At 45.9% G+C, this 26,837-nt stretch overlaps 1 protein-coding gene across 1 annotated transcript in view; it reads right to left on the bottom strand.

Annotated features, from left to right (window-relative positions):
* Nucleotides 1-26,837, bottom strand: part of TTC17 (tetratricopeptide repeat domain 17) — a 575,315-nt gene that overhangs the window by 492,968 nt on the left and 55,510 nt on the right. The gene's annotated exons all lie outside the window — the stretch shown is intronic.

The following is a 26,837-nucleotide window of genomic DNA, read 5'->3' as shown; positions in this document are numbered from 1 at the left end:
AAGCACCGGGTGTTACAGTAAGACCTAGGCCTCACAAGGACTCCACAGATAGAAGAGAAGGACAGAGACTACAAACACTACCATGGCTTCCTCGAGAGGGAGATAAGACTTTCTCCCAGCAACCCTAATCGCAAAGTAGAGGATGCTGTGGTGTCATGCCCAGACTGCACCACTCTAAAGTAGTCTACTCACCAGCACTAATCCCACTCGAACGAGTCACATAGGTTTTGTTACTGCGTCAAACTAGCTTGACTGACAAGCAGATGGTGGAGGCAATCAACATAATTGTGCTCAGGTCTCTGGAGCCCGCCCCTTGTAGCCCTGCAGCGAATGAGCAACCAAAAAGAGGCTCCCAATCAGATCCAAGATCACCACCTTCTCTTTCCTAACTGAATGCATTTACTCATGCATGACTGACAGTAACGTGACTGCCACAAGCCCTGGCCATGGACAAAAGACATTCATATGAGGAGTCATTTTCATAATAAAATCTTCCCACAGTTTTACAAGTTAACAATAATATTCCAATTCCGAAACAAGTACTAAATATGTTCGCATATGGAGTGTTATTACGAGTATTTGTACTCTTACTGCTGTATATAGAAGTAAGGAAAGCCTAGTACAGTGACTTTGCTGGCAATGGTATTCCACTTTCCTCGCATGTGTCTTGACAGGCTTTTTGGCTCTATTTCGGAGTGATAAAGACTTTAAGCTTGCTCACATCTAGGATATGTATTCTTAGCTTGTGTTGGCTCTTTTAAGCCCTTTCTCCCTGACCTAGAAGAGGATAGCTGCTTTATATGATGATCGATCCCTTACTCTAATCCATCTATTGCCTATTGGCTTTGCCTTTCATTATTTTGCCTATAGTAGAGGCTGGATCCTGTGGTCCTGACTTTATATTACACATTGGTATGGTTTATGTAGGTACTCTGACAGAGCTAAGGGTTATTTCATCCTTCTCAGGCCTACAAGGCCCAGAACTAGAGAGACTCCATTTTGATAGAGCTGAGATGCTTCAAGGGGAAAGGTAATGTTTATAGTTAAGGCTGTTGACTGCTAGGGGAAAACCAGTCAGGACTGGTTCTTATCCGAAGAATGTGTTTGTCTCTTGGGCCCAGACGTAACATGCAGTTGGCCACTGCGGTTGCGCAAAGAGCTCTGAAGCTAGCACAGGAATTCGGTGGGAGGCAGCCCTCTGTTGGAAATTTCCATGAGGGGAGAGGAATCCATATTAGCGAAGTGCAGGAGAGGAGGAGTGGTCAGTCAGTTTGGTTCTTGAAGAGTGGAGAGTAGGATGTCTGCTGGAGCTGCAGAATACAGTGCAGTCCTATTGGTTTTCTGGAATGGAGAATGAAGGCAGATGATTGCTGAAGCTGGAGAGAGACTATCAGAATGCATTAAAGCAGATGGAGGAGCTGAGGCTGTCAGCTGGAGTAATTGAGCCAGAGGCGTGGAGCTGTGGTGACGGAGGGAGAGACAGAGAGAGCCCTGATCCCACCAGAGTCAGAGAGAAATCTTCCTTCTAATAGGTGAGGTAGTCTAAACTAGTCCCCTTTACACTTACACCTTAATCTTGTCCTTATTCCCTAGGCTATTGTAGGTCTAATCCTTTTCTTTCAGCGGTGTGTTAAAAGTTCCTGTTAGTCATAGAGACCCCGCAGATTTGTGTATGTGTATTTTATGATTATTGTAATAAAGATACCCCAGTTCTTAGTGAACTAGTGTGCATGTGTTGTTCTTAAGATAGAGCTAACCTTTCTTTTAACCAGATGCTGTGTAGCAACTGATGGATCAAAAGGGAGTAGGAGCGCTTAAATCAGGGAATAACTCTTGCACACAGTGTGTATATCTTTTGTCCCCACACAGTGGAGGTAACCTTGTCTCCTAGTCAGGTATTACTGTTTGAACAGATGCTACCCCTGATCAGGTAAGTGATAACTGAATAATTAGGGAGAGAGAGGAGCCCTTGAACTGAGGGATAAAGTATATACTAAGTAATTCGGCCGTCCCATAATATTATTGTAGTAGCAAACCTTTAGTGGATAGTGAGAGAGACTTCCCAACATAGAGAGAGCTAAAGGTATTCATAGGAAAGTGGTCGTCATTGGTAAGTGGCGTTAGTGAGAGCACTAATTGTGGTCAGTGTGTAGATCTGCCGGATTGCAGATCGGATTGTAAGTGAGTGAGCACCAGGGGGATACGGTGTTTAGGTCCGCCGGATTGTGGACCGGAAAGTAAGTAAGCGAGCACTGGGGGGGGAGACCAGTGTTTAGTTCCGCCGGATTGTGGACACAATAGAAAGAGAGTGAGCACTGAGGCTGCAGCTCAGTGTGTAAGGCACGCCGGATTGTGTGTCGAGTGAGCACTGATGGTGATCAGTGTGTAATGGTAGATAATCAGAACTTCCCCAGGGTAGATTAGTCTGGACCCATGTGGTCGCGAGACTATGAGGTATGAGTGTGGTGTAGGGCATGGATGTCCTTAGTAATCAGTGAGTATTCTTAGTATCCCTATAGATTTAGTGGTGTTTCTGATGATATGAGCTTGTATATTGCGAGTTCCCCATCCTCAGGTAGGTACCCAGGTGCCTGGATAGATGGGTCCTGAGGAGGGAGGTGGTTACGTTCCGGCTGGGTTGGAGGGGCTCTCAGGAGCTGATCCCATCTGGTCTAGAACCCGGTCGTTAGAGCATGTTAATTGGCACCGATTCAAAACTAATGAAGGTATCATTAGTAAATAGTGTAATTTGCCAGGGAGGCAGTATCAAGCCAAATTAAAATACATTTTTCATGTCTCTATCGACATTGAATGAAGGAACAAAACGCCTGGCACCCAATAGCAGTATTCCCCAGGTCTCACTACTTAAAAGACTTGTGCCCTACTGTCACTGAAGCCCTAATACACCAAAACGTCTAAAGGTACACGCTTACATTCTTGAGTGAGGCTGGTTGTAATAATGGTCAACCTTTAAGATGCAATTACAACCATGCTACACGGTTTATTTGTAAATCGAGAACACAGTTCAATCACAGATAACAGATCTCAAAGCTCAAATCAAAAATCACAACAAACAAAGTGAACAGAGCTGAAAACTAGAGTGGGAAACCAGAATCATCACTTCGGAAGAAAATTTGTCTCCCTCATTGTATGATGGGTAATCTGTAGCCCTGGGTGGAGCCAGACCCAGCAGGAGAAGAAGCACGTTAAAATAAACATGCATTTTCAATGCAATAGGTCTCGCATTATGAAAGTTTGAGCTATTGGTCTTGTAAATGACAATTTTTTTCTTTATGTGTTGGTTTTGAAAATAGCTAAATTAATAGCTTTGTCATTTACAATGTCAATAGTTATAACTTTCGTAAATGTGACACCTATAGCATTTGTAATGCAACATTTTTTGTATTTACGTGACTTAGATGAATTGATATTACAAATAACAATGGCTTTTATTTTTTGTAAATAATTAATACTTAAATAAAAGTGATTGTAATTTATAATGGCAATAGCTTAAACTTTTGTAAATAACTTTTGTGAAGATTATGTTCAGTGTATTTGATTGTGATGAAAATCCAAGAACAGAAGTGAAATATTTACATCTTTTTGTGACATTTGTAATAAAGCTTGAAACATTGAGAGAACATATTTGAACCAGTTGTTGTTGTTGAATGGTTGCACAGATTCATCCTGTGATGGCGCGGAGTGATGTTGTGGTGGCGCTGAGTGATGTTGTGGTGGCGCTGAGTGATGTTGTGGTGGCGCTGAGTGATGTTGTGGTGGCGCTGAGTGATGTTGTGGTGGCGCTGAGTGATGTTGTGGTGGCGCTGAGTGATGTTGTGGTGGCGCTGAGTGATGTTGTGGTGGCGCTGAGTGATGTTGTGGTGGCGCTGAGTGATGTTGTGGTGGCGCTGAGTGATGTTGTGGTGGCGCTGAGTGATGTTGTGGTGGCGCTGAGTGATGTTGTGGTGGCGCTGAGTGATGTTGTGGTGGCGCTGAGTGATGTTGTGGTGGCGCTGAGTGATGTTGTGGTGGCGCTGAGTGATGTTGTGGTGGCGCTGAGTGATGTTGTGGTGGCGCTGAGTGATGTTGTGGTGGCGCTGAGTGATGCTGTGGTGGTGCTGAGTGATGCTGTGGTGGTGGTGAGTGATGTTGTGGTGTCCCTGAGTGATGCTGTGGTGTTGCTGAGTGATGCTGTTCTTTTGCGATATATAGAGTGAGTCTGATAGATAGAGTGAGGGCGATAGATAAATAGATAGAGTGAGGGCGATAGATAAATAGATAGAGTGAGGGCAATAGATAGATAGGGTGAGGGCAATAGATAGATAGACTAAGGGCGATAGATAGATAGATTGTTGTGTGTGTCGTTGTCGTGTGTGTTGTTGTTGTGTGTGGTTGTTGTGTGTGGTTGTTGTGTGTGGTTGTTGTGTGTGGTTGTTGTGTGTGGTTGTTGTGTGTGGTTGTTGTGTGTGGTTGTTGTGTGTGGTTGTTGTGTGTGGTTGTTGTGTATGGTTGTTGTGTGTGGTGTTGTGTGTGTGGTTGTTGTGTTGGTGTGTGTGTGTGTGTGTGGGGTGTTGTGTGTGTTACTGGAGCAAATATTCCATTGAAGTAGGTCGGCCGGAAGGTAAAAGAAACCAGCCCGAACCGGAAAAATTCTGTAGGTCTTGTTACTATACTATTATCGACCTCAGCAACATAAAATGCCAGCAGTGCACATGTTTTGTATTTGATCTTGATTGTAAAAAATAAATTATCACCCGCTACAGGACGTATTAATTAACTCGGAGGATGGTCGCAAAAGTAGCTCTTGAAATAGTGTGACTTTTTAAAAATTATTTTTGGAAATGGCAGCTAGGAATGGTCTGACAAATGTGTGTTCATTTTAACCCCTTAAGTGCTGCCTCGGTGCATTGGCCGACGGCAGCACTACCTCCCCAGTGCTGCGCACGACCATTGGACGTCCATTCAGCACTAGTTCCAATTGACAGCGCAGCACTGGGGAGGAATGTTTAATAGCATCTATGAGGCGAAAGGACTTAGTGCAGGTTATTCGAATAGATTGTGAGGAGAGGGGAGACTGAGGACAGGGCAGAGTGAGGAGAGGGTAGACTGAGAAGAGGGGAGTCTGGGAAGAGGGTAGAGGGAGGGAAGAAAGGGGGAGAGTGAGCAGAGAGAGGGGAGGGTGATGAGAGAGGGGGAGAGGATAGAGGGTGGAGAGGATAGAGGGAGGAGAGTAGAGAGAGAGGAGAGTAGAGAGAGAGGAGAGAGGAGAGTGGAGAAAGGGGAGAGAGTGAGTATAGAGAGGCGAGAGTGAGGTGAGAGTGAGGAGAGTGGGAGGAGATGGGAGTGAGGGGAGAGGTGAGGAATGAGAGAAGAATGTGAGGGTTTAGAGGGAGGGGAGAGAGTGAGGAGAGGGGATAAAGGGGAGAGAGTGAGGGAAGAGTGAGAAGAGAGGGAGGAGGGGATGTTGAGGAGAGAGGGAAGATGGTACAGGGGAAGAGTTATTTTCCACTTTTCAAAAAGCCTTTAAAAAAACTCTCAACTTTTTTATTTGCACCTTTCTAAAAACCAGGACAGGCCTAAGTATTTACTTTTTGTCGCCTCGGGCATGTTTACTTGTTAAAACGTGAAATGCTAAAACCATTAATCAAGAAGGGTGGCTCAGTCTGCCTTCTTGCCCGGTGGCGCCTCTTCACTGCTTCCTGTTTAACACTAGAGATTGTGGGAGGGTTGAGGAGAGAGGGTAGAGGGAAGAGGGGAGGGGAGAGAGTTATCCTTTTTTCCTCCAAAAAGCATTAAAAAAACAAGGTAAATAAATGCCCCCACCCCTCGATTACTAGTATATTGCAGCAAAAACCTGGGTACCTGGGCTCTGAGGTCACTGGGCCCCAGTTCCACTGAACCAGCTGCACCATTGATAGCCACGCCCCTATTCCAGAGCCGTGCTGCAGCCTAAATAACGCATTTTATCATAGAAAGATGTCGTACATTTTTAAGGCTATTTCCCCTTGCTGTACTATGTCCATCTATTCTTACGACATATTACTAATGATTTCTTAGAGCTTCACGCTGTTTATTCATAGTTTCACTTTCACGTTTACTCGGCCAGGACTGTTTGACGTTAGAAAAATGGAGCCCGGGATATAATGTTAAAAAAAGCACCCCTCCATATTTTTAAGAGATAATTCAAATATTTAGGGTCAGAAAGTGACATTGGTGCACGTAAATTATACGCAAGGGAAGTCATCCAAGCAGGAATGCAGGTGCGCTCAGCTACACTTGAGTATGTGTGGCACGTGCACTCAGGTCTTGTACACACCAGCAGGAACCACACGGAGCTCATTCAGGGATTGCACAAAGCATATGCAGGGACCGTGCGGCACTCATGCAGGGTCCACATGCTCGCACAGACCTCATGCAGGAACTACATGGTGCTCAAACATGAACACCACAAAGGTCGCGCATGGATGTAAAGAGCTCACGCAGAGATGTGCGGAGCTCGTGCATGCACCACACGGAGCTCATGCACAACTGCACAAAGCGTATGCGGGGACCGTGCGGCGCTCATGCAGGGGCCAGCAGGTAGTTCTTGTATCGCTGAAACGCGCCTTCATGTTCACATGCATCAGTCGGCGCACACAGTGAAGAAAGTATATGGGCACCGGCTGGGCACTAAGATACTCTTGGAAAGACGCCCTGTTATTGTAGATCCGGTAACGCATTCTCGAAAAGTAATAGTAATGCATGCAAGATATTTGCATTAACGTGCCTACGTGTACGTTTTGCTTACTCCGCCTGAATTATCGTGGGCTCTATTACACACGTGCTTTTCTACGGCTTGCAAGACATTACATCATTAGAAATACGGATCTGAGGGTGCGCGCGGAAGCAGTTTTGACAAAACCCGTTTAAGACCTTATTGCAGGATGAGACATACAGATCTGAGGGTACAGGTGATATGTTGGGCACTAATTTCAGATATTAGGCCACTGAAAACAGTGACTTGAGGATACACGTTGTCAGTTGTTTGTCTGAGTCTGCTGTAAAGTGTCGGCATGGCTTTTGTTACGGACATAAGTAAAACAAGCATTGGCGCCACACAGCTGTAAAAGTTAAGCCGCGCGGCAATAAAACAAGCTTTTGACTGTGCTGTGGGGGGCAGGGGGGGCGGGGCAGGAGCGCATTGGCGGGGGAGCAGCAGCCTTTGAAAGTAGCTCATGGCCTCGCGGCCATGATAAGGGATAGCAATTAGGGGGGAGGTGGGAGGGAGGCTGATGGCTTTGTGTGAAGCAGGCAGGCGGCTCAGAAGCAAATGGAGAGCGCGTGCACGGACACACATGCACTCAGCAAACTCCGCCTATTCGTTTAACGGCAATAGGTTTCTCTATGAGACCTAAAAGCAAGTTGGCAATGCTCCGCCCCCCCCAACCCCCAGACAATAACCTTAACAAGCATTGGCATAGCCAATAGGTCTAGCCTTTTGGACCTTATAAGTATTTAGCCATGCAACACTTGATGTTGTTGCACCAAAGATATTGAGCTGGATAACTAAACACTTATAAAGTCCCAGAGGCGAGACCTATTGGCTATGCCAATGCTTATTTGTTTTAATGTACTGAAAAGAAAAATATGATTTTTACTAGCACAAACAAAATATACCATTAGTTCTGATTTACTATAACCTGAAGATATAATTTAAACACAAATATGACTGCGAAAGTATAATGGGGAAGAAACAGTTCAAACGTATTATTCAATCATCCCTGGCAGTGAAGTGCACTTATTTTTGGGCGATGAGCACATGATTAGCAAAATACTGTCACACACCATGAGAGAGAGCAACATTGGCTGACCCATTGCCTGTGCTGTATGCAGTGACAGACGGGAGGAAAATGTAAATGACAGTTGAATAGGCCAGTTGATGAAGAGGGCTGACTATGTACGCATTTGTTTATTTAATTAAATAAGGCTGGTGAAAACAACTAAAGCCATTTGAGACATTACTTTGTTTATTGGCGACAAACTATGTTACCCTACAATAAAATGAGAATTTCAAGTGGGGACAGAATAGGTATTTTAACCATTTCTCTTCAGGGAACTTGCTCCTTAAAGCAAGGAAGAGAAACGCGTTGATTAAAATTGATAGTTTCTACTCACTCACTACGCAGTTTAGGATTTTACTTGGCATGTATTATTATGTAGACAATCAGAAATGTCAAATGACCTAAAATAAGCTTTCATTAGATGCGCTGCATTCTAACAGGACACCAGCTCAAACGAACAAGTCAACATGTGTTAAAGGATGTCTCTAAAACGAGCGCTTTAGGGAACAAAATGTTCCTTTTTCACCCTCACAAACTCTTTTTTTGCCGATAAGCAAAGTCTGTTGCGCCCAATTGGCGTTAATAGTACAGAACTTATGGACATAGGCTAGCTGGCCTCATGAGCCAAAGCGTAGTAATGGGGGTTTTTTCTTCCTGCTCAATGTGGCAACGGATTCTGCAAGACCTGGTGGGCTGCCTTCCCCTCAACGCGGCTCCGACGGTTTGGGCGCAACAGACTTTATTCGCAATAACACTAATAGGTACATTTCCCCTTTTTAATTTAAAATTTTTGTAGAGTACACTTTTACATCTACATCCCATGTGAGTAAGGTGAGCATAGTTGTGCATATCCTCGTCCTGAAGAAGGAGTTCTTACACACCGAAACATGTTGATGCACTTTTGAGGTTGACGTACCCTAATATGTAACAGACAACCTCACCCTGCACCCCTTTTAATGATACCAGCCGAGGGCCTAATACATTTTTTTTAATTATTTTTCTCCTACGAGCCAGGTATCTTTTAACCATCACTTTTCACCACCTCACCACTCACACTTATTTCCCTCACACACACCAACACATAGTTCAGTTTCAGTGCTCCTACATAGTCGTGAGTTGCAGCACGCCGCATCCCGTAGAGGGGTGCGAAGTGGAGTTCTGGACTTTTTTGGTTCCGTCCAGAGGTGTCAGGGATAACACCAGAAGACCCCGGAGTTCTACCTGTCTCGGTGCACAAATAAACAGAAACACGGGCTTCTCGATGGTGGCGTCAAAGACCAAAGGTTTATTACTGCAGGGACACAGAAGTCACAGAAACTACACACGGGCAGCATCTAGGAGCCTGTTCGATTTGTACAAAGTGGGTTGCTCCTTATATACTAAATTTTAGGCTTGAGGCAAATTCTTTACATGCTAGTACATTTCTAAACCTTTGTGTCCTAAACAATAAATATTTGGCGTTGCACAGGAATCGTCAACAATATCTGATGTCAAAACATTACGAACGAGGGGTTCCCACTGTTCCATCATAATCCCATGTCAACTTTTCATTCAAGAGCCGGACCGCCTCATCGTAAATTTCGTTAACTCCCCCTAAAAGGCCCAGAAGGAAAGGAGCAGAGCCAGGTGCAGAAGATAGGAAAGCAGGATAAGAGATGTTTGTGGGTCGTAAATGGGCAAGGCTACCAGCTTCGGCCGCCTAATCATGATCAGGCCAACGAACACGAGAACCAGTATAGCAGGACTGGCCTCAGGCAGAGGAGGCAGTTTCTGTCGAGTCATGCGGCCATGGCGTGTTCTGTCCTAAGGTGCACGTGTCACTAGCAAGGTGAATCTCCGGCTAAAGCTTACGTGTCCTTAAGTGAAAGAGGTCACTGCGTGTCCATTGACTATGTGAGGGCAAGAAATACAAAATGGCTGTCGTAATCTAAGATGGATGCCATGGGTAGATCAGAAATGTGTTTGTAACAGGAGTGCTCTTGCTCGTAGCATAGCGAAAACACCAGGATATGCTAAATGGATCATTTGCGGTTCACTGATACCAAAATTATGTATTTACGACAATGTTGAAAACACGGGTTCAAATCGTCACGGAACCTCAGACCCTCCTTTTGCCCTTACATAGGCAATTACTCTATGTCCGAGTCTATCTCTATGCTCATCAGGTCAATAACGTGTTGCTGTATCATCATCCTTTCTCGTACCTTGTCTCCAAACGCAGGTGGTTTTCTGAAACAGGTTGCAGCACAGAGACTACACAAAGCGGGACCACATTGGACAATAAGGCAGCACGAGAACCGGAATACTAGGATGATACCAATGACCATCAGAACCTTCCATCCCCACGCTGATAGCAAAGTCCAAAACCACTCCATTAAGGACCAGTTTCCCTTGTCTACGTGTATAGAGTCGGAAATCTTGTGTAGCTTAGAGATCGCTTCATAGACAGTCGGAGCATTATTGGGAATAAAAACACAGCAGCTCGATTGGATCATTCTGCATACCCCACCTCGATCTGCAAGTATTACATCTAGAACGGTTCTGCAACGTCATGAGACGATCCGCCTGAAGCTCAGCTGTTAAGTTACTAAGGGCACCAGCAGTTTCCGTAATAGTAGATTCAACCACCCGTGTTAGTTGACGTAGATTTCTACTATTGGCCATAGGCCCCCAAAACGGAAGGACACCTTTGAAGAAGTCTCCAGCTTCCTGACCAGCGGTGTCTTCCTTGCTGAAAACACCTCTTGCTACTCTGGTCTTGTGATAATCTGAAGAAGCAGTGTACGTTGGAGGCAACAGTCGAGCAATATAACATGAACCTGAAAAGTCAGCAGGCAACCATGTATACGCTCTGTCTTGACAGATGAAGTAGGTACCCCTAGCAGTACTCACTCACTCTTCCCTAGCTGAGCTCTCGGATTTCTCCCATTTCCTTGCAAACAGACTTGACCTCGGTGAGGCACGACCCAGACTGGAGTGGAGCTCTTACGCTTGCTTTCTCCCAAACTAATGCGATACTCTGTAGAATTCCAACTCAAATATACCCGTAATTCATCTCTAGGGTAGGAAGGAGTATTATTGACGTCTTTAATCATGTCAATAATTCCCTGGACTAGAGCTTTATTGGCAGAGTTGTATTTAGTGGAACGTGGTGGACGCGGAGGATAGGTCTCAAGGGCATAGGCAAAAATGGTCTGAAAGGCCTGAAATGATCCATTATAGCTAAAAGGAAAGACTAGATAGGGAATGCCTTTATCCATAGTGTGGGGTATCAGGCCACACACCCAGCAGTCTGTAGTGTTTACTACCAGTTGGTGTTGATGCAAGAGCTGTACAAAAGTATTATTAATGAATTCTGAGCGTCGAGCTTGTTCGTGTTCAGGAAACGAGTGAAAAGAATGCATAGAAGCAACAGTCGAAGAAACAGGATCAAGGGGAGGTACTGTAGTTGTTACCGGTGTAAAAATTAAATGCACACCAAAGACGATTCCACCCACCAACGTCATTAAAAAAATCAAAAACGTAACTGCACATTGCATCAGAAAGCATTTGCTGTGAAGAATTTTGTAAAGTCTATTTCTGTGAACATAAATTACATTCTCTCGTTGCAGCTCAGGAAGCTCCATCTTCTACAATCCGCTCGCGACCACTGATGATGTGTACGTAGATGAAAATGCCTCTATCAGCCCTGGGAGTTCCCAGAACTAACAGAAAGATCGACCTTGTGTCTGACCCCCGCAGATTCAACTAGGCACACAGCCACGACCCAACGGCTACCCAGACGGCAAGGCAATTTAAAACAACAAAACAATACAAAGTATTAGCAAACTTCCTGGCTGGAGGCAATGTATCAAAATTCAAATGTGTAAAATAGGCAGTTTCCTGCTTTATTTGTCCATATTGCGAGATCGTAAATTATATCTCGATTTTGCAGGAGCTGTTTGATCTGGAAACAGTGTATTTTCAGCAGGGGTTGCAATGTTCAAGTTCGCAGATGGCAAATGTTATTTTCATGCAGAGGACAAATGTTCAGAGTTCAAAGGAGCAGTTTCAGAAGGGGAGTCAAAGTTCGATGAATCAGTGATTAGTTCTGCATCGCTGAAAGGGATGAACCTGGGGACTTGTTCAGTTTCAGATGCACCGATTCCTTTCTTCAACCAGTTGTCGTAAGGAAGCGGCAGAGGTACACGCTTGACATGCGTTGTATGGATCCAGTTTTTACGGCCAGCCACACGAATAGCAGTTCTCGTCGCCAACAACACCTGGAATGGTCCAACGAATCTGGGTTGGAGGTTTCTTGTCCGTCCAAAATTTCGGATGACCACTTGGTCACCTGGTTTCAGCTGATGACCTGGACTCTCCGGTGGCTTTGGCAATGCATCGAAAACCTGTTGGTGAATAAGACTCAATTTAGCAGTCAAGTCGAAAAGGTAATCAATTAACATTGGGTATTCCAACTGTTTAAATTCCTTTGGTCTAGGTACCCCCCAAACATTTTCAGGACGGCCAAATACTATTTCATACGGATTAAGCCCTACTCTAGAATGCACAGTCGCTCTTGTGGATAACAGAGCCAAAGGTAGTGCATATGGCCAGGGCAAACCCGCGGATGCTTGTATCTTAGCAAGTTTCAGTTTGAGGGTGCCATTGTAACCCTCAACTAAACCAGCAGACTGGGGATAATTCGCACTGTGGAACTTCTGTTTTATCCCTAAGCCGGCACAAACACTCTGCATAACTTTCCCTACGAATTCACTTCCATTATCTGACCATACAATCCGTGGCATTCCGAATCTGGGGAAGTATTCTTTGAGAAGGATTTTGGCAGTGGACAAGGCAGTATTGTCCTTCAGTGGGTATGCTTCAATCCATCTGGAAAAAGCACAAACTACCACTAGGACGTACTTTAGATTATTGCAACGATCCATATGAATGAAATCTAACTGAATCAGTTCAAAGGGGCAAGAAGGAGGAGCGAAATGACCAGCGGGTGTGGGGATTCCCTTGCCAGGATTATGCATCAGGCATACCATGCAATTTCTCACCACTCTCTCTGCACACTTACTAATTCCATCATTCTTCCAGACTGGAGCCAACATCTTACAAATCCCTTTAGAACTAATATGCGCTGCTCCATGCGCCATCGTTACTACTGCAAGCACATACGCATCAGGCAACATCCAACGCTGTTGTTCCGACAAATCAATCCAACACCCACTCGAGTCCAATTTACCCGTACTCTCATTCCATGCAAGCTTTTCTTCCTCAGTCGCCTCTTTCTGAATTTCTTTCACGCTTTCCACTGTGTCCTCACACATTCCAGACTCAGAACTCCATCTTGCAGACGTTGCAACATACATTCTACTCATCATATTCCTAGCTGTCTGTTTAGCGGTCTCATCAGCAAAAGCATTTCCACGACCGACATCATCCGTGATTGCTTTATGAGCACTGCACTTCACAATCGCAACTTCAGTCGGCAAGGTTAGAGATTCCAACAAGTCGTTAACTAGCTGACCATGTTGAATCTTAGTCCCATGGGACGTAATGAAACCTCTTTCTTTCCACAAACGGCCAAAACTATGGGCCACGCCGAACGCGTACTGACTATCTGTAAACACATTCACTCTCTTTCCCTTAGCTAAAACACACGCTCTCGTTAGTGCAATCAATTCTGCAGCTTGGGCAGAATTCTGACTCACTCTCGCAGTCTCCACAATCGTACTCAAAGTCGTTACTGCGTAAGCAGCAATCACATCACCATTCTCCAATTTAAAGCAAGACCCATCAACATACAACGTGCCATCTGGATCTGACAACGGGGTGTCTTTAAGATCAATTCGTCCTTTTGTCTCTTCCTCGGTTCTGAAACAACAGTCATGTGGTTCCGAATCACTCGACTCCTGATTAGTCGGCAACAATGTTGCTGGATTCAATACATTGCATCTTTTGATCTGAATATGACTCGCTAGCAGTGTCAGCTCGTAGCCAGATAATCTAGCACTGGTAAGGTGCTGTGTCTTGGTTCGATTCATGAGTGTATCCACAGCATGAGGAACCATAACCACTAGCATGTTGTTCATCACCAAACCAGCAGATTGTCGAATGGAAGCCGCAGCTGCTGCTGTAGCTCTCAAACAACTAGGCAACGCTCTAGCTACCGGATCTAATGTTGATGAAAAATACGCACAAGGGCGTTGTTTATCACCAAATCTCTGTGTCAGAACACTCAACGCGCAACCTTCTCTCTCGTGAACATAGAGCGTGAATGGCTTACTGTAGTCAGGTGTACCCAACACAGGAGCTGAACACAATGCATTTCGTAACTCAGAAAAACTCTCCTGACATTCGGCAGACCATGGCATCGGACTCGGAACATTTTTCCCAGTCAAAGCTACCAATGGTTTTCCAAAAGAGAAAAATTTGGGATCCACTGCCTACAGTATGAGGTAATACCTAAAAAGGCACGTACTTCTCTCTGTGTGCTAGGAACATTCATCTGCGTAATTGCTTTTATTCTCTCGGGGGTCAACTTTCTTCCCTCCTTTGACAAGAGATGACCTATGTAGGTCACTTCTTGGCAACAGTATTGCATTTTCGAAGGTGACACCTTGTGATTCAGACTAGACAAATGATGCAATAAGGAAATTGTAGCTGCTTTGCAAGTTTCCTTGTCATCGGCAGCCACTAGAAGATCATCTACATATTGCACTAAAGCAGAACCGGGAGGAAGTACAAAGGAATCTAACTGACTTTTTAATGCCTGGCTGTAAATGGATGGACTTTCACAATACCCTTGTGGAGCACGTTTAAACCTGAAGCTTCGACCTCCTAGAGAGAAGCCAAAAATATCTCTGCTTTCTTCGGCTATCGGAATGCTGAAAAAGGCATTCTTCAAGTCGATAACTGAAAACCATGTGGCTGTGGCAGGAATCAATGTTAACAATGCAGTTATGTCTGGAACCACAGGAAACTGTGGAATCACAATTTTGTTAACCTCTCTAAGATCAATTACAAACCTATAGACTGGAGGCTTTGAAGGATCAGTGCGTTTCAGAATTGGCAATACTGGACTGTTACAGACATTTCCTCTAGTTTCTTCTACTACGCCTTTCTTGATCAAATCTTGCACAATCAATAAAAGCGCACGTTCACCTTCACTAGAGATCTTGTATTGTGGGATTCGTGGAAATTTGACATTCGCTTTCAAAGTGACTACATAGGGTGGAATTTCTAAAAGACCTACATCGTTAGGACCAGTCGCCCAAAGAGTATCAGGGAGAGAACGCAGCTCTGGTGGGAGCGCATCCATTGATAAGTACATCGGAGAGATGATTCTTTTACCCAATGTAAGCTGTACTCCTGACGGAGAACAGTACAATGTCGCATATAGGCGTTTTAACAAGTCTAAACCAAGCAGATTTTCATTACAACCGGTCGTCAAAATCAAGGGTGCTTTCAATTGACGGGGTCCAACAGAAATAGACAAGGGACCAGATACGGGGTTGTAAACAGGGGCGCCTGAAAAACCTACAGAAACATTTGTTAAGCCAGACAAAGGTGCGCCAGGGAGTTTCGCATGTATGATAGAACTTTTTGCTGCACCAGTATCCAACAGAAACGGTTCGACTACACCTGATCTTGCTACTGCGACATAAGGCCCACTCTGATCTACTGGAACTGATACTACTCCCTCTCTTTCCTCTCTTTGTCCATGGCTGTCCTAGTACTCACTTTGCTGAAATTCCTCATTAGCTTCACAGTAGTCTTCAACATGATACTGTTGAGATCTATTTTGTTGGGCAGACTGTCCATTTCGCTGATCAAAATGATTAGAAGGGCGATCATTCGTTTGTGGAGGCATAGCACCTCGTCCTCGACCTCTAAAATTTTGCGTAGACCCACCACGACCTCTCTGAGCTGCTGCAGCATTATTTTGCGCTAAGACTGGACACTCATTTTTATAATGACCTTCCTTTTTACAATAAGCACACTGATTCCATTGATATTGCGGTCTCGGAGAACCATAATCTGTCCTTTGATATGACCCTTGCTGTGTATTAGTCTGATTCGTGCGAGGCGGATATGCTTGTTGCAAGAGAACTTTAGTTTTTAAATCTTTCGTTTTCTTATCTGACTTTTCCTTCTCCTCTTTATTCCTATTTTCATAGTACTGGGCAGTTGCAAGTATTTGCGCAGTCGTAGAGACAGCCCACGCACTCTCAGAATCTTTCAATTTATTACTAAGCTCTGGTAACAGATTGTGTACAAATTTATCAACAAATAATCTCTGTCCTCCTTCCGTGCTCATATCCTGACCACTGTGATCTACGAAAGTCTCTTCAAACCTTGTGAAAAAGTCGGAGACACTTTCGTCCTTCTGCCTGCATGCGGACAACTTGTCCCAGTTAACGCGCAGTGCTGGCATCAGAGTTTTCATCAAGTCGATTATTCTACCTGGTAAATCAGCAATTAGAGGTTCGGGTTTAGAACCACCTATTTGTTGACCATCCGCTGCAATTATAGCTGCCCAATCACCACCTAGAGCAACTGGGTGATTTTCTTTACGAATTTTAGCCCATATCTGTTGCGGTACTACATTACCAAATAACATGTCAATGTCCGCTAAATTCATCACACAAGCTTCAACTGTCTGCGCTAACTCTTTGTAATACCCGGCTGGATTTTTACGCGGATCAGGCAAGGCCTGCTTCACTGCTAACACTTCAGCTCGCTTCCACGGAATGTGTATCCACACTCTCTGGAATTGCGCCGGAGCGGCAGCAATACCATTCGCTGCATCAGCTTGCACAGCTTCGCGCCAAATTGGAGGAACCTCCCTCATTGGATATTGGCGATTCTGCTTCGTACTACGTTTCTCTAACTCCCTCGGTGAACGAAGGGATGGATCATTCCTATAACTTAAAATCAGTTCCATCGCTTCCTTTATATTTTGACCAACTATCATACCTGCAGCAAATTCTTTCTGGACTTGAATTAATTCGTCTAAATTTGATTCAGAGTCATCCTCTTCCGACTCGTCACGCAAAAGGGAGCACATTTCATCAAACACATATCGTTGTGTCGGTTCATTCCATTGCATAATGTATCTAATACATCTCTAGTACTATATCTTCCAATTTTTGAAATCCATCTAAGAGCTGTGGAATCTAATATTCCCCGTTCTTCAGTACTGGGAAGCTGACTACGTCTCTGCACAGAGTCAGAGGCAGGAGTCTTAATTAAAGTTTTATAGAAGGGAGATAGAATATTAGAGACAGAATCAGTGATTCTCCGACGAACAGAAAGCGGAGTCATGATGCTAGCAGAAGCAGTAAGTAAAGTAGCAGTTGGAACAGATAAAACAGGAGCAGTAGAAGTAGCAGGCAAAGTAGCTTGTGAAACAACAGGTATGAGCGGTACAGGCACAGGCAAAGAAGCTGGCAACCCTGGAAGAGGGGGTGCCGAAGGAACATTAACATTGACCACAGGAGGTACAGGAGCTTGATTCAGGGGAGCAGGAGCAGGAATACCAGGTTGTCCAGCAACCGGTAATTGAACATTCAGTAAAGGTGGAGCCGTAGCACCCTGTGCATACGGTGGGGGTGACCTCAACAAGTAAGATAACAGAGGATCGTATTCGGGGTCCTCTACTATCTTAGCTGTACTTGATGGCAAGGCAGGATAGCACTTGTCTATCGCTAAATTACGCTCTCTATTGGCCACCTCCATCGCCTTCTCAGACTCGTTGAGTTGCAACTGTTTAGCAGACTGTTCTAAAGTCAACTCTTGCTCTGTTCTTTCTTCAACTTTTTAATTTCTCTCTGTTTAGATTCTTTTCGCCAATAACGGACAGAATCAAACATTGCCGGCCGGGCTTTCTTCTTAAACAATTTCCTTTCCAAATTATCAAGAACTTCAGGCTCAAAACTACCATGCAGTGGCCAACTAAGGACACCACCTTTCTCTGTATATCGGATCCACACCTCATTATAAGATATAGGACCCACTCCAAACTTACAATACAGATCGTAAAGAGGAGTTCCAATCGGAGGAACCAGACATGAGTCCTCCAACCGGGAATCACTGTTGCAACCAAAACACGACAACATACAATTTTTCCGACTTACCATTTTATAATCCGGAACACAGAACAGACAAAAACACGAATAAAAGGTGCGCACTCGAACCAAGAACTTAGGCCTACCAAAGCGAACAAATGTATCGATACCCAAACTAAACCAAATGATTATCGTAACTAGAACAACCAGTGATAATCTTACGAAACCAAACCAAACCAAGAACTAAAAAGGATTATCCAAACAGGAACAACCCTTACGAAGTAACCAAACAACTAGCAACCACTTAATACTTAACTGAGGCACTGAAGACGTCACCAAGGAGAAACCCGTCACGTCTCGCCTTACTAAGGACTGCACCTCGGGTCCAAGACAGGGCGACGGTCAAGGCAACGGACCACTGCAGCCGTCCGAACGGGAACCCTCGTGGAAGAGAACGTCGGGCCACTTTTGCGATATGCCGGGAACGATGAAGTGGGGCGCCTCCCTCAGGAATCTTCACACAAAGCTTCTCAAACTCTTCAGGCTTTTGGACCGGTACCGAATGACATCGCCCCACGTGGGGCGCCAATTGGAGTTCTGGACTTTTTTGGTTCCGTCCAGAGGTGTCAGGGATAACACCCAAAGACCCCGGAGTTCTACCTGTCTCGGTGCACAAATAAACAGAAACACGGGCTTCTCGATGGTGGCGTCAAAGACCAAAGGTTTATTACTGCAGGGACACAGAAGTCACAGAAACTACACACGGGCAGTATCTAGGAGCCTGTTCGATTTGTACAAAGTGGGTTGCTCCTTATATACTAAATTTTAGGCTTGAGGCAAATTCTTTACATGCTAGTACATTTCTAAACCTTTGTGTCCTAAACAATAAATATTTGGCGTTGCACAGGAATCGTCAACAATATCTGATGTCAAAACATTACGAACGAGGGGTTCCCACTGTTCCATCATAATCCCATGTCAACTTTTCATTCAAGAGCCGGACCGCCTCATCGTAAATTTCGTTACCTCCCCCTAATAAAGGCCCAGAAGGAAAGGAGCAGAGCCAGGTGCAGAAGATAGGAAAGCAGGATAAGAGATGTTTGTGGTTCGTAAATGGGCAAGGCTACCAGCTTCGGCCGCCTAATCATGATCAGGCCAACGAACACGAGAACCAGTATAGCAGGACTGGCCTCACGCAGAAGAGGCAGTTTCTGTCGAGTCATGCGGCCATGGCGTGTTCTGTCCTAAGGTGCACGTGTCACTAGCAAGGTGAATCTCCGGCTAAAGCTTACGTGTCCTTAAGTGAAAGAGGTCACTGCGTGTCCATTGACTATGTGAGGGCAAGAAATACAAAATGGCTGTCGTAATCTAAGATGGATGCCATGGGTAGATCAGAAATGTGTTTGTAACAGGAGTGCTCTTGCTCGTAGCATAGCGAAAACACCAGGATATGCTAAATGGATCATTTGCGGTTCACTGATACCAAAATTATGTATTTACGACAATGTTGAAAACACGGGTTCAAATCGTCACGGAACCTCAGAAGACCCCAATGATGAAGCATGACACCAGGGGGCCTGTTGAGTGTGAGGGGTATTTAAAACAACACTGTGTGCTCCCCACCATTGCAGGGATCACTACCACTACCAGAGTGGATTCTATTTTGTTTATGTTCATTATTGAAAGCCACACGCAAAGACCAATGGAATGTGTGGGAGTTGCCTGACCCACACGGAGAAGTCTCTAGGAAGGTTAGAATGCTTAAAAGAAGGCTCCCCATAGGGCAGCACATGCGTGCTGCGCTAGGCTCGACCTAATAAACGGGAAAAGTGGTGAAGGAGAGAATGTGACATGGTGCATGTCAGAGTTAGTAGGAGACCAAGGAGCACAAGCACTGGCAAAGCCAATAGTTCTGAGTTTAATGAGACAACATTTGCAGACAAAGGCAGGCAGAAATGATGACCCATGAAATAAAACATCAAAGCTAGGCAAATTGGCCTCCCCAATGCCGGTGTGGGTGGTGAGGTGGTATTTATTATCTGATAAACCACTACAATCAAGAAACCTTAAAAATGTTTTAAAAGGGTACAGAGTGAGAAGACACAAAGTAAAGAAAACAGGGAGCAATGCAATATATTCTACAGAAAGAACGAAACACTAACATCAGAAACTAACATTACAAGATTGTGACATAGTGAAACAGAGAAACAATATAAGCAATCCCTCATTAATGAAAAGACACCACAATTGGTTCAATACAAAGAATAGTAAGCAGGCTCACTGAAAGAAAGTGCAGAAGACTTACAGAAAGGGAAAAACAAACAGAAAAAACAGAAGGTGACAATCGCACACATGCATAGGAGAAATCATGTTAGATAAAAATCATGCAAACACAGACAAAGAAACAGTATACATCCCTCAACTAACAACCAAAGCGACGTTTTAGGTTTTTTGCCTACAAAGTACGTGCGCTGTTCTTGTAAAATCTATTGTATTTCACATATACATAGAGGCCTCTTATCAGCTCAGATCTCCGAATTACTGGGTTAATTCCATTTTTAGTGTAATTGTTTTTATTTGCTATTAACTTACCCTGGTTGCACGCATATTTTACTACTAAATAAGCAGTCACAAGTCTAGTTAGTTACCTTCAAGGCACTAGTCATGATTTCAATGGTGCACCAGGTGCAGTGACACCGGGCCCAAAGCTTCAGGAACCTCTCTAATCATCAAATATTGCAATATTTTACTACTAAAAACAGGCAGTTTCAAGTGCATTACCTTACAGGTAATAGTTCCCGATTTGAATGGTGCAGCGGCACTGGGGTCAAAAGTTGTCAGAACTCCTTTAAGCACCAATATTGCCATTACATCAATGTAGGAGAGTAGGGTCTGCAATCCTATGATCACCCAGATTTTTTGCTTTTGTTTCACTTGTTTACGACTTCCTCTGGCTGTGGGCCTGCCAATCAGACCCACAGCCTGGCTGTTCTCTTTCTAAATTACGACATGTACCCTAGGTGCATTTACCAATTGGTACTGGGCCACCTTATCAGACCCTGTAACTCAGGGCATAGGTGTACCCAGGGCTGCCAGGGGCTGCAGCATGTATTATGCCACCCCTGGCTGGCCTCTTAAATTTGACACAACTGGCTGCATGACAGCTGGGGCAAAGTCGTGTCATCACGCTTTGCTGTAGGTGTAGTATACCTATACCTAACCCTAAAATGGACACACAGATTCCTATCAGTCACTCCTATGGCAGGCCTTGACAATCCTGAAGGCAGAGTGCTTGGAATCGTGTGAGATGGTGCTCTGGCATGAGCTGAGCCTGTCTGCAGCTTGCGGAACCAAGTCCTAATAGCTGTTCCATGATATCGCATACCATATACTCTTAAGTGCATTATAATCCTCGCGGTTAAATGCTAACTTTGGTATTGCTTTGTCAAAACATGTCGAGTAAGGTGTCATACGAATTGGAATACTAACCCCTCGCCAATTCTGGCGACGGGGTTAGCATTCCACCCTTCTAGAGGGACACGACATGTCCGTAACTGTGAACCCCGGTTAAAGTTAACTGAAGCCTCAGCTCCACAAAATGGACGCTGCCACCACAGACACGAGTCTGACCCCCTGCAGCTGGGAGTCCTTCCAGCGAGGGGAGCCTGGACAAAGGGTTTCCTGTCAGGGGCGGTGCTAGCACCGTCCCAGACACGGTTTTGTGTATCCTGGGTAGGCAGGGCTTTACAGGAAGGTGACTGCTGAGTGGCACCCCGGTGCTCACTACGCATAGGCCGGTCTGAACCAGTTCCAGGGGCACACCAGCCCCTGGCCTGGGGAAGTCCGGCATGGCAGAGGGGTGTAACCACCCCCCTCCTAGTCCCACCCATAGGCAGGACCTAGTCACCGGGTCAGCCCCCTTTTTTTTGGTATAAAGTTGGGAGCGGGCCCCCTGTTCAAATTAGATCATCTTTGGAATCAAGACACGACTTTCTTCGAAAGGACTTCACGATTTCTTCATCAAGATTCTCCCTTGTGGCTAAGGAGTAGTCACCCTGCATCCGCAGGCACCATCCTAAAGAACACTACGGTCTGCTGCAAGTCCTTCATCACGAATCCGACGACCCAGCTCGACGAGACCCGGCTTCCCTGGCACCTCTGACCTCTACTCACCTCTACAGCCAAGCTGAGAACCGTGAGTGCGACGAGACCTCGAGGGACCGACGATCGCCAAGACTGCACGACATCTTTGCTGCAAGCCCACCGTGTCCTCCACGGGTGAGTGCTTTGGGGTCCGAGAAGCCCCGACCCTGCGCAGCTCCAGCACCCAAGATCAGCCCCCCTGCATCTCCATGATCTGCGTGGGGCCCTTCTGCTGTTTGCTGTGCACCGCGTTGTTTGGCTACTAGCCGGCTGGCTTGTGGCCTTCTGAACGACGCCCGACGACATCACTGCTGCTGGTCTGGTTGCTCCAGACTGGCCCTTGCTTCCTTCTTGAAGAGAGGCACCCCGGACCCTCCTGGTCCACTCCAGACGCCATTTTAGGTCCACCGCGTGGGCTTTAATTTGCCAAGGCTTTGTTGCCCAATCCTGGGTCCAGCGACGCCGACAGCTTCTATCTTCGTGGGACAGCTCGATCCTCCTTCCTGGTCGCCGACAACGCCTCCTGGTCCGTGAGATCTTCGAGCACAGCGTCACCCACTCGCCTTGTCGAGGTGGCTACCATCCGGTGCCCTCCTGGTGCCCACTGACTACTGGCTAGTAGTCTCGAACTTGGTCCCCTCTGCTTTCAGGTGTCATCTTCCATCGATCCAGGCTTGGATCCACCGAACTTTCTTCACTGGTCGCCTGCCAGCAACTTCTTTCTTCCAGGCTCCTGGTCCGTCAACGAGGATTCCCGACGTCTTTTGAGTCCTATGCAGCTGCAGCCCCTGGGCTAGGTAACTTCGGCATTTCGGTGCCCCAGCATAGCCTCACTATCCAAGGGTCAGAATCTACTTTCGTTTTCTCCCTACCAGGTCGGGTTCGCCCGAGAACACTAACTTTGCAAATTCTAGCTACCATAGACTTTGTCCCGCATCTCGCGTGAGAGTGCACACACTGCACCCGAGTCCCCTGGGTCTCCTAGAAGTAATCTAACGATTCTATAGTCAAGTCCTAGCGATTCCAAAGCCTATTAGTACTGTACTTACCTGCTAGTAATTTCGCATTCCACTTTTCAAGTATATGGTTTTCCGTGCCCCTCGGGCATTTGTATATACTGTGCTAACTTAAGTATTTTTGTAAGAGTTTTGGTTTGTGCTTAGTACCCTGTCCTCATAAAGAGTACAGGGCTGTTGTGATCTTTAATAAATAACTGTTTATTTTCATAACACTTGTGTGGTGTCCTTTCACTTGGTGTTCAAGGGGTATATGTGGTATAACAGCTGGCTTAACACGCCCTCTCGAGTCTTTAGCCTTAGACTGCTCGTATCCACGCTACTAGGATAGCTGGTCTATAAGGTTGACTTACAATCAATCATCAATAAGGGTTGCTGGACTGATACATAGTGTTCACTAGAATAGTGACCACTGCATATCAGGCCACCTTCTCACATTGGTGAGCAGCGGTTGGGATTTGAGCTTGCTGTTGTTTTACCACACGTATCCTAAGAATATCTTGTTGAAAGATCACATAAGTACTGTTAGTACATATAACTAAGCTTAGAATACTCTGAGTTCTACTGAACCAGCTGCTGCAGCTCCGCAAGGCTTAGCACACCTTGGCTGCAACTCTTAGCAAGGGATCAGTAGGTAAACACATAGTGTAGGTAGGTGCATCACTTACACCACACTAGAAACAGTATGTCGGACAAAGGAGGAAACTCTGAGTCTCCCCTTGTGTCAGTTGACCCTCCACAGGTCATCCCTTCAAGATATACTGCGCTTAACTTCCATGAGTTACGACAAGTATGTACCTCTAGGAAGATTAAGCAAGGGGCTAACCCCACCACCTCCTTTCTGATTGGTCTCTTGGAGACTTATGATGCCAGAAAAGCTGAGAAACTTCTCAGCTCTTCTAATCCAGAAGGAGGCATGCCTCCCCTTGAGGGAACCAGAGGTGACCCTGACCTCATCCACCTCTCACCTGAGAATGAAGATGTAGAGGATGATGAGGATGAGGATCCCTCTGGGGATGAGGCAGATAAGGGACAGGTAGAAGTCGGTAGACTACGCAGGTCCAACTTAAGCAAACATGACAGTGGTACTGGGGAACCCCTGGGGCCACTATCAGGTCAGCTTAACATTGGGAATGGACGAGCCAGATCTCTGTCAAGAGGCTCTGGCAGATCCCTTCAAACCAATGGCTCTCACAACTCTTCTCAAAGAGGGATGACAACCCCTCAGAGGAGAGTGTATGAAGCTAAAGAAAGAGCAGCCAATCTGAGGATTGAAAGGGAAGAACTTGCCCTGGCCAAAGAAAGGCTTGCCTTTGCTAGAGAGCAACAGTTAAGTGGGGTAGCCCCCACTGGTGGCAGCATTGTACCTAGCAATAGGGAAAAGAGTTTTGATACAAAACACCTTGGGAAGATAGTGCCCCCCTTTAAACAAGGGGATGACATCCACAAATGGATTACTGCTTTGGAGAGGGCCTGCACTGTGCAAGGTGTTCCCCAGAGTCAGTGGGCAGCTATCTTGTGGCTCTCCTTTGAAGGTAAAGGAAGAGACAAGCTCCTCACCACAAGGGTAGAGGAGGCTAACAATTACCAAGTCTTGAAGAATACACTGGTTGAAGGGTTTGGCCTAACCACTGAGCAGTACAGGGTGCTGTTCAGGGATACCCAGAAAACTCAGTCTCAAGATTGGTCTGACTTTGTAGATTGTGCCACTAAGGCTTTTGAGGGCTGGTTGCTGGGCAGTAAGGTTACTGATTATAAAGGATTGTATAATTTGATGATGAGAGAACAAATTTTAAACAATTGTCAGAACCAGTTGTTGCATCAGCATCTTGTTGACTCAGATCTGACCTCTCCCCAAGAATTGGGAAAGAAGGCAGACAGATGGGTTAGAACAAGAGTTAAACAGAACCAGGGCCAGAATCAAGGTGGTCAGAAGAAAGCAAACCAGAAGGGTAAAGATTCTAAGGGGGAACAAAATGACCAGAAGTCTTCGACAGGTCCCCAACAACCCAAAGAGGATGGGGGTCAGGCTCCCCAAAAGAAGAAAGAAGGCCAATCTAAAAGGTGGTGCCAATACTGCAAAAGTAAAACTCACTGGTTTAGTGAGTGCACCAAGAAAGGAGGAGGGCAGACTCCTGCCACTGCAGCCCCTAAGGCACCTGTGCCCCCTAGTACAGCCAGCAGTGGTAGTGCACCTCCCAAGGGTTTAGTAGGGTTAACCCTGGGTTCTGAGGGGTGTGACAACTTAGTTGGTACACTCACTCAGGCTGTCCTTGTCAGTACAGGGGATATGGATATGTCCCCTGACATAAGTCCCAATACTTTGGGCAAATACAGACACCTTTCATTAATGGAAAAATGGCTCAGGCCTATAGGGACACTTGTGCCAGTGTCACAATGGTGGCACCTAACTTTGTGGACCCTGGACAGATCATGCCAGGTACAGAATTCCTGGTGACCAATGCAAGCAATGTCACTACCAATCACAGTATGGCAATTGTAGCTTTCTCCTGGGGAGGGGTAACTGGCCAAAAGAAGGTTGTAGTTAGTTCAGACCTCCCAGTGGATTGTTTGTTGGGCAATGATTTGGAGTCATCACAATGGTCAGAAGTGGAGCAGAGGACTCACATGGAAATGTTAGGTTTGCCAGCACATGTGTTTGCTGTGACCAGGTCACAGGTCAGGAAATGCCCCACTGAACCGGTGCTGGATCCTGGAACAATGGACCAGACACCTTCCAAGAAAAAGAGCAGCAGGGTTAAGGCTGTGCCTTCCCCCTTACCCCAGGTTGAGGATCAAGTCTCAGAGGAGGCTGACCTACAGGAATTGAGGGAAACTGAGCCCAGAGAGTTTGAACTTTATCAAGTTGAATTCTTGGGTTCAGGGGGACCCTCAAGGGAAGACCTGGGGAAGGACCAGTTAAGCTGCCCTTCTCTTGAACCCCTCAGACAGCAGGCTGCTGCTGAGGCTGCTGGGAACGCCACAGGTACCCACAAGGTATACTGGGAAGATGGACTCCTGTACACTGAGTCAAGAGACCCCAAGCCTGGCATGACCAGGAGGCTGGTTGTACCCTTGTGTCAGAGAGGTTTCCTACTTACCTTGGCCCATGAGATTCCCTTAGCAGGTCACTTAGGCCAGACAAAGACTTGGGACAGGCTTGTCTCACACTTTCACTGGCCTCACATGAATGAGGATACCAAGGAGTTTTGTCGCTCCTGTGTCACTTGCCAAGCCAGTGGTAAGTCAGGTGGCACAACAAAGGCCCCCCTTATACCAATGCCTGTGGTGGGGGTGCCCTTTGAAAGAGTGGGGATTGACATTGTTGGTCCAATGGAACCCCAGACAGCATCAGGGCACAAGTTTATACTGGTGGTAGTGGATCATGCCACCAGGTATCCTGAAGCTATTCCACTTAGGACCACCACAGCACCTGTGGTGGCAAGGGCCCTAGTTGGAGTGTTCTCCAGAGTGGGCTTCCCTAAGGAGGTTGTCTCTGACAGAGGTGCAAACTTCATGTCAAGCTACTTAACTGCTATGTGGAAGGAATGTGGTGTCAATTACAAATTCACTACACCCTATCATCCACAATGCAATGGGCTTGTTGAAAGGTTCAACAGGACCCTAAAAGGGATGATTCATGGACTACCTGAAAAGCTCAGGCGTAGATGGGATGTCCTGATTCCCTGCCTTCTGTTTGCTTACAGAGAGGTCCCAAAAAAGGGGGTTGGCTACAGCCCTTTTGAACTTTTGTATGGGCATCCTGTGAGAGGCCCCCTGTGTTTGGTGAAGGAAGG

Source organism: Lissotriton vulgaris, chromosome 2_2 (genome assembly GCF_964263255.1).
Source record: "Lissotriton vulgaris chromosome 2_2, aLisVul1.2, whole genome shotgun sequence".
NCBI lineage: Eukaryota > Metazoa > Chordata > Amphibia > Caudata > Salamandridae > Lissotriton > Lissotriton vulgaris.
Note: the sequence above shows the minus strand (reverse complement) of the source record. Positions and strands in the feature narration are given on the sequence as shown.